Genomic DNA, 10,065 nt, shown 5'->3' on the forward strand with positions numbered 1-10,065 from the left:
GGAAGTGCGCCGCCTCCAACCGTTCCTCCTCCAATGCCCCATGATCCTTACCCTTTTCCTCCTCGCATACTCTTGAAAATACCATAATGCATAGAATTTGCATCCTACGGTAAAGAATGCACACATACACTTTTGTTGCCTAGTCGGTGGCTTCAGTCTTACTATTGTATGACTTTGTAAGGTCTTGTGTGAATAATTAATAAAGTGGCTGCATGCATCGTCTAGATGCAGAGGCCGGGGTCCTTCTCCATTTCAAAAAAAAAAACAAGCAGGCAATTAGCGGCGAGGAACAACAACTTCAAAGCACACCCAGACCCAACCAGCGTACACAGATGCCTATTAATCTATTTAAGGCCCAAAAAAACTCAGAATTAAGCATGGCGAAATCTTCCATTCTCGGCTCGATTACGATGAATCAGTTTCAGGTCAAGCTGTTTTGACGAGATCTTCTAAAAGACAGAAAAAGAGAAGATGTTGCTTAACTTTATTTAAATAGTGCCGCTGCCTAATTAAGGCATGAAACAGGGCGTTTGGTCTAGTGGTACGATTCTCGCTTCGGGTGCGAGAGGTCCCGAGTTCGATTCTCGGAACGCCCCTGTTTTTTCTTGTCAGGGTTTGGTGTGGGCTGGGCTTTTCTACGAGCTGGAGCGCATGCACAGCACCTCAGAAAAAAAAGCAGATAGGCTGTTCTTTCTCAAAAAAAAAACATATAGGCTGTTGGGCTAACTGTCCTAATTATCAATCAACCGCGGAACCACTAGTACTTCGCCCAAAAAAGTTCCTTCTTGAAAAAACAAAACAAAATCTTCTCAAATAAAAAAGATAAACGTAATAAAGCAAATAAATAAATCTGCTAAACACAAAATTCCCACCCCAACCTCCCTAATGAGCATTATCTGAAGCCCAGGTGTTTTTGGAGCATATGCTAGTGTTTTTTAGGGACAAAGAGATTGTATTGATTAAATAATTGTCACATTACAATCCCGTAGGATGAGGTCTAAGATTTCATCAGGCCTCCATCCTAACCAAACTACCGTTCATTCCTCTAGACGACGGAGTTGCTCTTATTAACTAATACAATCTGCGTCCCAAATTACGTGTTGACAAGTAATTTGGAATGGAGAGAGTATTATCTATAAATATTAAAACAACGAGCCAACTCTATTTGCAGAACCATAAAATTTAGTCAAACAGAACAGGAACATTCAATTCAGTTAATTCAAAACCCTAAAATTCAGTCAAACAATACATAAGCATTCAGTTAATTCACAACCCTAAATTCAACACTTCAGTTAATTCAGTCAAATAGCATCATTCAATTAATTCAAGTTTCAAAAACATGTGCAACCCTAAATCAACAAACCCTAGTTTCCAAATCTGGAACCCTAGATTCAGGTATGTAGCTCACTTAGGGGAAAATTTGCAGTGGATGACTCGACCACCACCCCGCGGGAGACATTTTGCGCCGCTGACAATGGCTATGATGAACGGAATATGCTGGTGCCACGAAAATCTTCCTCCTCGCCATGGGTGCCTCCTGCCATGTCGCCCAGCCACGCTTCATGCTCTGTCCCCATCACACCCTCGACGATGGATCTAAAGCGGCCTTCGACCACTGGTAGAAAAAGGGCCTGTTGTCCCGGTTCGTAAGGGCCTTTTGTCCCGGTTCCTGAACCGGGACTAAAGGGTCGGTACTAATGCCCTGCCCCTTTAGTCCCGGCTCAATCCAGAACCGGGACTGATGGGCCTCCACGTGGCCTGTGTGCGGAGCCCAGGCAGGAGACCCTTTGGTCCCGGTTGGTGGCACCAACCGGGACCAATAGGCATCCACGCGTCAGCATTTCTGTGGCTGGGGTTTTTGTTTTTTTTTGAAGGGGGGGGGGGGGTTGGGGGTTTTGGGGGTTAATTTAGGTGTTTCATATATTGTGTTAGCTAGCTATAATTAATAGAGAGAAGTGTCCTCTCTTATGTCTGTGCTTGGTCGACGCTACCTACTATACATACGTATAGAGAGGACTAGACACGCTAGCTAGCTAGTAAGCAAACGAAGGAAACAGAAGATCGTCATGAACATATATGCATACAGAGAGAAGTGATATCGACCACCTCTCCTTCTCCGAGAGATTGTTCGAACAACAAGTTCTCGTATACCTATCCGACACTACCGGCTACATATATACAATAATTATCTCTTACAAATATAATCATACGGACTCATGGTCCACATAGTATTCTCCGTCTTCAGCGATCACGTGGTCAAGAAAGAATGCCGCCAATTCCTCTTGAATTGCTCGCATGCGAGCTGGTGCTAGGAGTTCATCCCGCTTCCGAAACATCTAATTTGAAGAAGGGGGTCAATACATATATATATATATATATATATATATATATATATGAATGAATGAAACTCAACACAAATGATGGTAATAAAATAAAATTGTGAATGTTGTTATTTACGTACTTCATATTGTTCGTCAGTGTAGCCCCGCTCACAGGTCGTGTGGCGGATGGACTCGCAAACGTAGTATCCACAGAAATCATTCCCTTTTTCCTGCCACAACCACTTTACAAGAAATAAAGGTCAATCAAACGGATAAGCAAGAATGCCAAATCAATAGGAGATGTGCGGAACATGCTACTATAGTAGTTACTTTCGGGTGTCTAAATTGCAGCTTCTTCGGGAGTCCTGGAGCTTTTTTGGAGATTTTTTTCCAAACCCTGCCAGACAAAGAAAACAATTACTTGATATATCAAGAAATGAACAAAGTTGCTGATATGGTGGATAATGATCGATTTAACTTACTTCTCGAGCATTTGAGTCATGTCCGCATAGTCCTGGAGATCTTTTCGTTTTGAGTCTAAGACAGTTACTAGTCCCTGCTCAAACTTAATCTCTAGGAGAATATAGTGGTAACTGCACACACATGCATAACTCATCAATTACATTACTATAACCTTCACTAATATATATATATATAAGGGAAACCGAATACGCACAAGACAGTAACACTCACTTGAAGTTGTAAGGAAAGAGTATTATATCTTTGTTTTCATTTATTACTAACGATCGTAGCAAGTTGGCCTCGGTATCTGCGGCATGAAATTTAACCTGAGTTGCATCTGTGAGATATGTGTTAATGAACCCAATATCACCGACTTGTCTTTTCTTCAATTCGGCGATCTTCAATCTGCATAATATAGTGAGGATGATTATAAATACATGCAATGAAAGAGCTGAGCTATATAGAGAGACTTAATGACAGAAGTAGTACTACTTAATGACAGAAGTATCGTGGGTGTGAGATACATGTGGCCGTCGGTGTCGGACACTACATCCACGTCCCACAAGTGACGTGGGCGTCGAAGCCCGCGCCACTTGTGGGACGTGGATGTAGTGTCCGACACCGACAGTACATGTATCTCACACCGACGATACTTTCTATTTAGGGTTTCTCCTCTACTGCTCGGCGACCCTCGACGACCCTCGTTCCCGATAAAATAAAGAGGAAGAAGAAAAAAAAGAGGAGAAATTCTTCTTTTTTTATCCTCTTCTTCCTCTCATGTTCGACGACTCTCGACCCCTCGGCGACCCTAGACCCCCTCTCGACCCCCTCATGTCGAAGTTATCGGGTAGGGGGTATATCGACAACGACATACCCGATACATACATACATACATACATATCACATGCATCCATACATATATGAACAAAATTAATATCTACTAATTAACAACCTAAATAAAAAAACTAATATATATAGGAAGAAGAAGAAAAAAGAAGAGAAGAAAGAATAGAGGAGTCTCCTCTATTCTTTCTTCTCCTCTTTTTTTTCTTCTTCCTCTTCTTTTTTTATCCTTTTCTTCCTCTCATGTTCGACGACCCCCTCTCGACCCCCTCTCGACCGTCAACCCCCTCTCGACCCTCATATATAAAACATTTTCTTCCTTCTATTCCTTCTTCCTAAATATATTAAACTTTTTTTAAAATGAAACTAACCTAAAATGTACTAAATCAGAGAACATATATAGATAAAAAATTTCTAATTAAAAATCTAAATTTTGCATATATGTATTTTTAAAACATCATTACAATTGAAAAAATACATACATACATACAAAAAACATGTAAAAAAACATACATACATACATATATGAGCATACATCAAAAAATACGTATATCTAAAAAATACATACATACACATATATATGAAAATCTAAAAACATGTAAAAAATAGCATGTATAATAAAAAAATGCACGGCGGCGGCGGGGGCGGCAGACGTGCGGTGCTCACAGAGGCGGCAACGTTCGGGGCAGGGGACGGCGGCACGGCGACGGCGACGGGGCAGGGGCGGCGCGCGTCGGGGCAGGGGACGGCGGCGCGCGGCGACGGTGTCGGCCGAGGGCGCGGGCGACTGCCGGCGAGGGCGACGGCGACTCGGGGCGCGGGCGACGGCGACGGCTGGGGCGGCGGGCGGCGTCGATGTGCTCGGCGTCGTCGGGGGGCAACTGCGAGGGAAATGTGAAATTTTCCTAAGTGCTGGCTTATATAGCAAAGGCATTGGTCACGGTTCATGGCACAAACCGTGACCAATGCCCCCCTTTAGTCCCGGATGGTGCCACCAACCGAGACCAAATGCCACTTTTCAGCAGCCCAAAGGGCGGGAAGCAGCGGCCTTTGGTCTCGGTTGGTGGCACCAACCAGGACTAAAGGGGGGCATTGGTCACGGTTTGTGCCACGAACCATGACCAATGGCCCCCTTTAGTCCTGGTTGGTGCCACCAACCGGGACCAAAGGCCTTGTGCGGCTGCTGCGTCGAAAGTTTAGTCCCACCTCACTAGTTGAGAGGGTGCGCAGTGGTTTATAAGCCCCACTGTCGCACCCCTGTCGAGCTTCTCTCCATTGCAGGCTTACGGGCCTAATTGTCACTTCTATACCTGTGGGCCTACTGGGCCTCCTGCGGGCCTGAATCCTGGCCCTTTGATGGGTTTCTAGTTGTATTCAGGCCGTGGGGGCCCAGTAGGTGGCATTTTTTTGTTTTTTTGTTGCTTTATTTATTTTATTTTGTTTTGTTTTTTGCTTTATTTTTTAATTCTTTATGCTTTTAGTTTTAGAAAAATTATAAACTTTTTGTTAATGCCATTAGTTTTCAAATTTGAAAACACTTTTTTGTTTTTTTGTTTTCTTTGTTGCTTTATTTATTTTATTTTGTTTCTACTTACAACAAAATACTTATTGTTGCTATTTTTTTCCATTCTTTTGTTTTGTTTTCTGTATTATTTATTTTCTTTTGTTTTTTGCTTTATTTTTTTATTATTTTTGCTTTTAGTTTTAGAAAAATAATAAACTTTCTGTTAGTGCCATTTTATTTTGTGATTAACTTTACTATCAAAATAGTTTTTTTCCTGTTTTTTGATTTGTTTTTTGCATTATTTATTTTCTTTTGTTTTTTTCTTTAATTTTTAATTTTGTTTGCTTTTAGGTTAGCAAAATTATAAACTTTCAGTTAGTGCCATTAGTTTTAGAAAAAATTATAAACTTTCTGTTAGTGCCATTAGTTTTCAAATTTAAATAGTTAAAATATGAATTCTTTGAAAATTGTTTGAATCACAAGTTTGTGATTAACTTACTAAAAAAATGAGAATAGATGCGCTTATAGAGAAAATTCAACCTAAATTCATAGTAAATTTCTATGAATTTCAGAGAAATTCACTATGAATTTAGGTTAAACTTTTCTCTATTAGGGCATCTATTTTCACTTTGAGAGGAGCTCAACAAGGCAGAGAGGGAAGGGACTAATGGTCATGGTATTACGAGGGCCGAACCATAAGACGTGAAAGCATTTCAAATGAATTCTGAAAAAGTTGAAAGTTGGCATGGTATCATAATTTCACCCACATAGCATGTGCATGTACAAAACGGACAATAGTAGCATGTTCGTGTGTTACAAAGTTGGCATGGTATCATCATAATAGTTGCGGGAGAAAGTCTTCAGTTTTTCTTCGCTTGTGTCATTTGCTTATTGCGCCGTAACCATGGATAATCTTCATTGTTTATCAGGATGCTTGGGTCAGCCTTGACATTGAAGGGAGGAATTTCATGAAACTTTTCATAATCTTCAGACATGTCTGTCTTGCCGTCCACTCCCAGGATGTCCCTTTTTCCTGAAAGAACTATGTGGCGCTTTGGCTCATTGTATGATGTATTCGCTTCCTTATCTTTTCTTTTTCTCAGTTTGGTAGACATGTCCTTCAAATAGATAACTTGTGCCACATCATTGGCTAGGACGAACGGTTCGTCAGTGTACCCAAGATTTTTCAGATCCACTGTTGTCATTCCGTACTGTGGGTCTACCTGTACCCCGCCGCCTGACAGATTGACCCATTTGCACTTAAACAAAGGGACCTTAAAATCAGGTTCGTAGTCAAGTTCCCATATGTCCACTATGTAACCATAATATGTGTCCTTTCCGCTCTCGGTTGCTGCATCAAAGCGGACACCGCTATTTTGGTTGGTGCTCTTTTGATCTTGGGCGATCGTGTAAAATGTATTCCCATTTATCTCGTATCCTTTGTATGTCAATACAGTCAAAGATGGTCCCCTGGACAACAAGTACAACTCATCACAAACAGTGTTGTCACCTCTGAGACGCGTTTCCAACCAACTGCTGAAAGTCCTGATGTGTTCACATGTAATCCAGTCGTCGCACTGCTCCGGGTGTTTGGAGCGCAGACTGTTCTTGTGTTCATCGACATACGGGGTCACCAAGGTAGAGTTCTGTAGAACTGTGTAGTGTGCTTGAGACCAAGAATATCCGTCCCTGCATATTATTGAGTCTCTTCCAAGAGTTCCTTTTCCAGTCAGTCTCCCCTCATACCGCGATTTAGGGAGACCTATCTTCTTAAGGCCAGGAATGAAGTCAACACAAAACCCGATAACATCCTCTGTTTGATGGCCCATGGAGATGCTTCCTTCTGGCCTAGCGCGGTTACAGACATATTTCTTTAGGACTCTCATGAACCTCTCAAAGGGGAACATATTGTGTAGAAATACGGGCCCCAGGATGACAATCTCGTCGACTAGATGAACTAGGACGTGCGTCATGATATTGAAGAAGGATGGTGGGAACACTAGCTCGAAACTGACAAGACATTGCGCCACATCACTCCTTAGCCTTGGTACGATTTCTGGATCGATCGCCTTCTGAGAGATTGCATTGAGGAATGCACATAGCTTCACAATGGCTAATCGGACGTTTTCCGGTAGAAGCCCCCTCAATGCAACCGGAAGCAGTTGCGTCATAATCACGTGGCAGTCATGAGACTTTAGGTTCTGAAACTTTTTCTCTGGCATATTTATTATTCCCTTTATATTCGACGAGAAGCCAGTCGTGACCTTCATACTGAGCAGGCATTCAAAGAAGATTTCTTTCTCTTCTTTCGTAAGAGCGTAGCTGGCAGGACCTTTATACTGCTTCGGAGGCATGCCGTCTTTTTCGTGCAAACGTTGCAGGTCCTCCCGTGCCTCAGGTGTATCTTTTGTCTTCCCATACACGCCCAAGAAGCCTAGCAGGTTCACGCAAAGGTTCTTCGTCACATGCATCACATCGATTGAAGAGCGGACCTCTAGGTCTTTCCAGTAGGGTAGGTCCCAAAATATAGATTTCTTCTTCCACATGGGTGCGTGTCCCTCAGCGTCATTCGGAACAGCTAGTCCACCGGGACCCTTTCCAAAGATTACGTAGTGTAAATCATTGACCATAGAAAGTACGTGATCACCGTACGCATGGCGGACTTCTTCTGGTGATCTGCCTCGCCTTTGAAATGCTTGCCTTTCTTTCGACATTGATGGTTGGTTGGAAGAAATCAACGATGGCCCAGGTACACATTCTTCCTGCATTTGTCCAGGTATATACTTTTAGTGTCATCTAAACAGTGTGTGCATGCGTGGTATCCTTTGTTTGTCTGTCCTGAAAGGTTACTGAGAGCGGGCCAATCGTTGATGGTCACGAACAGCAACGCCTTAAGGTTAAATTCCTCCTGTCTGTGCTCATCCCACGTACGTACACCGTTTCCATTCCACAGCTGTAAAAGTTCTTCAACTAATGGCCTTAGGTACACATTAATTTCGTTGCTGGGTTGCTTAGGGCCTTGGATGAGAACTGGCATCATAATGAACTTCCGCTTCATGCACATCCAAGGAGGAAGGTTATACATACATAGAGTCACGGGCCAGGTGCTGTGATTGCTGCTCTGCTCCCCGAAAGGATTAATGCCATCCGCGCTTAAAGCAAATCATACATTCTTGGGTCCTTTGCAAACTCATCCCAGTACTTTCTCTCGATTTTTCTCCACTGCGACCCGTCAGCAGGTGCTCTCAACTTCCCATCTTTCTTTCGGTTCTCACTGTGCCATCGCATCAACTTGGCATGCTCTTCGTTTCTGAACAGACGTTTCAACCGTGGTATTATAGGAGCATACCACATCACCTTCGCAGGAACCCTCTTCCTGGGGGGCTCGCCGTCAACATCACCAGGGTCATCTCGTCTGATCTTATACCGCAATGCACCGCATACCGGGCATGCGTTCAGATCCTTGTATGCACCGCGGTAGAGGATGCAGTCATTAGGGCATGCATGTATCTTCTCCACCTCCAATCCTAGAGGGCATACGACCTTCTTTGCTGCGTATGTACTGTCGGGCAATTCGTTATCCTTTGGAAGCTTCTTCTTCAATATTTTTAGTAGCTTCTCAAATCCTTTGTCAGCCACAACATTCTCTGCCTTCCACTGCAGCAATTCCAGTACGGTACCGAGCTTTGTGTTGCCATCTTCGCAATTGGGGTATAACCCTTTTTTGTCATCCTCTAACAAGCGATCGAACTTCAGATTCTCCTTTTGACTTTCGCATTGCGTCCTTGCATCGACAATGACCTGGCGGAGATCATCATCATCGGGCACATTGTCTGGTTCCTCTTGATCTTCAGCAGCTTCACCCGTTGCAGCATCATTGGGCACATCGTCTGGTTCCTCTTGATCTTCACCAGCTCCCCCCGTTGCAGCATCACCGTATTCAGGGGGCACATAGTTGTCATCGTACTCTTCTTCTTCGCCGTCTTCCATCATAACCCCTATTTCTCCGTGCCTCGTCCAAACATTATAGTGTGGCATGAAACCCTTGTAAAGCAGGTGGGAGTGAAGGATTTTCCGGTTAGAGTAAGACCTCGTATTCCCACATTTAGTGCATGGACAACACATAAAACCATTCTGCTTGTTTGCCTCAGCCGCATCGAGAAACTCATGCACGCCCTTAATGTACTCGCAGGTGTGTCTGTCACCGTACATCCATTGTCGGTTCATCTGCATGAATTATATATAATTAAGTGTCCAAATTAATAGAAGTTCATCATCACATTAAAACCAAAGTGCATACATAGTTCTCATCTAACAACATATAGCTCTCCAGAGCATCTAATTAATTAAACCATACATTGAAACTATGTAAAACATTTCAATGCGAAAACAAATGCAATCATAATCGCAACCAAGGTAACAATTGATCCAACGGCATAATGATACCAAGCCTCGGTATGAATGGCATATTTTCTAATCTTTCTAATCTTCAAGCGCATTGCATCCATCTTGATCTTGTGATCATCGACGACATCCGCAACATGCAACTCTAATATCATCTTCTCCTCCTCAATTTTTTTATTTTTTCCTTCAATAAATTGTTTTCTTCTTCAACTAAATTTAACCTCTCGACAATAGGGTCGGTTGGCATTTCCGATTCACATACATCCTACATAAATAAAATCTATGTCACGTTGGCCGGCATAATTTTCATAAACAATAAATGAAACAATAGTTATAAAGATAATATATATACCACATCCGAATCATAGACAGGACGAGGGCCGACGGGGGCGGATACCAAAACCATCGCACTATATAAGATGCAATAATAAAAGTAAGAAAATAATACAAGTATCTATGTAAACATACAAGTAAGAATATTTTTCCTTTCAGAAAGAAGATAAGAACAAGAGGCTCACCACGGTGGTGCCG

General features: G+C 42.6%; 1 non-coding gene across 1 annotated transcript; it reads left to right on the top strand.

The window, feature by feature from the left end:
• The first annotated feature begins 524 nt into the window (after positions 1–524).
• Positions 525–596, top strand: TRNAP-CGG (transfer RNA proline (anticodon CGG)). The gene has a single exon. It is a non-coding gene; the product is annotated as a tRNA-Pro (tRNA).
• The last annotated feature ends 9,469 nt before the right edge of the window (positions 597–10,065 follow it).

This window comes from Triticum urartu, chromosome 6A (assembly GCF_056163025.1).
Source record: "Triticum urartu cultivar PI428250 chromosome 6A, HENAU_Tu73, whole genome shotgun sequence".
In the NCBI taxonomy this organism is placed as follows: domain Eukaryota; kingdom Viridiplantae; phylum Streptophyta; class Magnoliopsida; order Poales; family Poaceae; genus Triticum; species Triticum urartu.